This window comes from Coptis chinensis, chromosome 2 (genome assembly GCF_015680905.1).
Source record: "Coptis chinensis isolate HL-2020 chromosome 2, ASM1568090v1, whole genome shotgun sequence".
Taxonomy (NCBI): Eukaryota; Viridiplantae; Streptophyta; class Magnoliopsida; order Ranunculales; family Ranunculaceae; genus Coptis; species Coptis chinensis.
This window is the reverse complement of record NC_141457.1, coordinates 10488855-10491765: the sequence shown is the minus strand read 5'-3', so window position 1 is coordinate 10491765 and position 2911 is coordinate 10488855. Positions and strand designations below refer to the sequence as shown.

Sequence of the window (2911 nt, the reverse complement as noted above, 5' to 3'; positions counted from 1 at the left end):
CAATATACTAGTCATTTTGTGTGATCCGAATTCTTCAAAGTTGCACAAGGAACCGGCAGAAGACTATGGTCTGTACAACATATGGCACCATATTTAGCCAACCACTATCAAATACCAAAAATTAAGGCATCATAAAATACCACGTTAGCAAATTAAGGATTGTATAATTTCTCTTCTCATCTCAATTTCTCTACCATCTCTCCTATCACATTTCTAATCACACTAGAAATAAAACTTTTGGCTCATTACTTGGAAAGAAAAATTTAAAGTTAAAGAAGACAAAAGGCATGGCAAGTTCAATGGCAATGGTGTTAGTGATGTTATTATGTCTAAGCACAAATATTTGTTGGGGTCATAGTGAATCTTCGTCAACAGAGAAGGCAAAGGAAACAATGAACGTCGTTGGTGAAAAAGCCAAGGTCAAAGCAGAGGAAATGAAGCAAACAACGGCCGAAGCCATGGAAGATGCCAAGGATAAAACCCAATCATGGTCCGGTTGGGTCTCAAATAAGTTATCCGAGTGAGACTACTTAATTACAGAAAATTTATTTAGTACTGAGCAATGAGTCCCCATTGACTCAGTGCAGATAACTTGATGATATATATGTGCGTAATGTGTGGACCATCAAATTCTAACGATTTTCAAGATACGAAACAAAATTGTTTCTCTATTTATTAGGCCGAGTCCAATGGTGGATCACCCTCTATCTCCATTCCACCAAAAAACAGTGTTTTGAAGATGGGGAGTCAATTTTGGTGTCCAATGGTTCAGATCATTCTACGCCACTTCGATCGGCGCAGAATTTAAAAAAAAAAATGCATTTCACGCCATTTCAAGTGGCGCCGTTTGGGATTTTACAAACCACGCCACTTCAAATGGCGCGGTATGAAATTGAAAAATGCATTCCACGCTGTTTCAAGTGGCGCTATTTGGGTTTTTACAAACTACGCCATTTCAATTCGCGTGGAATGTATTCTCTATTCCTCAATATTACTCTCTATATATGGAGACCGCCACTCCCTCCACTTTTGAGGGAATGGGGAGCCATTGCACCCAGCCTTACGAATACTGTTAGGGCTTTTGATGGACCACCCAGGACCTGAAGTGTATTTCATAATTTCATACTAGTAACTCTTAATCAATTACACACATTGACACAAAAATTATCCCATTGTTGATAATTAACCCAGACGAGGTTGTTAAATGTTCTTCTTGTTTATAAGCTAAGTTCTAAGACCGTACATTGTTTTCAAGGGGTTTGGAATGCCAATGGAAAACTCTAAGGAAACTGCTCAGGAAGTAATGGATAGGGCGAAAGATGCTGCAACGAAGACCAAAGATACGGTCATCAACTCTGCATCCGGTAAATATTTGCATTTTGTTTTATAAAAAACATCTTCTAGTAATCTCATATTCAACTTACTTCATAATTTTAATGTTAAAAGTGTAAATAAGGACACCACTTTCTTCGAATTAATCATGAATGATCAAACTGATAAGGACATTGCGAAAGAGAACTTAGCCTATGTAGGCACTAGGCATCTATATATCTCATTCCATTACTAATGGAGGAAGTATAAAAGTAAATGATCACAAAATGCATAAAGAACAATAATTCCATATCCTCATCATTTTGTCATGTCTATTGTCGTAGCAGCTTAGTGACAGTTTGTTCGACTGGATAGCGTCAATAGTCAAGGGAGGTAATTCAAATGTTTTGAGTATGTCTACCGTGTCTACTTATTGCTGACTGTAATGGATAAACAATTACTTTTAATCTGAGCTACTACGAAGATATCTCTATAGAGATGAGTGTTTCGAGACCGTTATCCAACGGTCCGAAAATCAAAAACAAAAAAGAAGAGAGAGAATATAGGTTTGTTTTTTATTTTCAGACCGTTAGATCTCAGATCCAACGGTCTCGGCTGGCGTCCCTATAGAGATATCCTCGTGGTAGACGAACTCTTACTAAAATGAGTATGATGAGAGAAAAAAAATTAAAATCCAAATGTCATGCTACAATGCGAATATGCCAAAGTTAATATTAGTGAACACAAGATGCAACCCTACTTTTTGGTTGGTTATAGTGTAAAACAACTTTAAAAATAAGATGACACACTTCCAGAGATCTAATGTTTTAATGTTTATAATGAACTGCAGAAACGACCGACAAAGAGTTCCAAATGGCTGACGAAACAGCCAAATGGGCTTCAGAGAAGGCTGGTCAAGCAGGGAACATGGCTTCTGAGAAAGCTGGGGAGGCCGCCAATTTGGCTTCGAAGAAGGCTTCTGAAAATGAAAGAAGCAATGGAAGATGGAAAAGGTAAAGCTACTAATGCCGCGGGTCATGCTTATGAGGATGCTAAACAGATGGTGGGTGAAGCATATACGATGGCAAAGGGAACCATTGGTGATAAGGCGAAGACCAGCTACGAATCAGGCAAAGAAACAATTAAGCAAAACGTAGCGGAATTGTGAACTAGTAAGCTCAGGAGTTCTTGTTAGCTGATCTAGAGAAGTTATTTTTATATAAAAGAAATCATTGATTTCAGTTTTGCATCCATCTTGTCTTGCCATGAATGTTCATGGATTTGTTCATTCATTGTGTTGTAGTGTTGTTGTTGTTTATTTTTGTAGTGATTTTTGAATTAGAAAATAAGAGAAATCAACGCATAGAGATGTGCATGCAATTCACTGTGCTACTTCAAAGAAAGTTACATATACGGATATACCTGCTGTTTGCCTTCTGATTAAGATCTCGATCTATACACAAAATGTGATTATACCTGTAGTAGTGCATTTCTAAAAGACACAGAAACTTAACTAGCAAAAAACATGTAGAGAAAAAAGGTGTTTTTTCTCTTTCTCGTGTAAGGCGCACCCTGCGGTTGGATTTGCATGGCAAAGGGC

The 2911-nt window shown here is 37.7% G+C and overlaps 1 pseudogene across 1 annotated transcript; it reads left to right on the top strand.

Moving 5' to 3' along the window:
- The first annotated feature begins 201 nt into the window (after positions 1-201).
- LOC147514830 (uncharacterized) lies at positions 202-2556 on the top strand (annotated as a pseudogene). Its single transcript, XR_015212954.1, has 3 exons — positions 202-520; positions 1237-1364; positions 2162-2556. The product of XR_015212954.1 is annotated as an uncharacterized LOC147514830 (transcript).
- Positions 2557-2911: the final 355 nt, after the last annotated feature.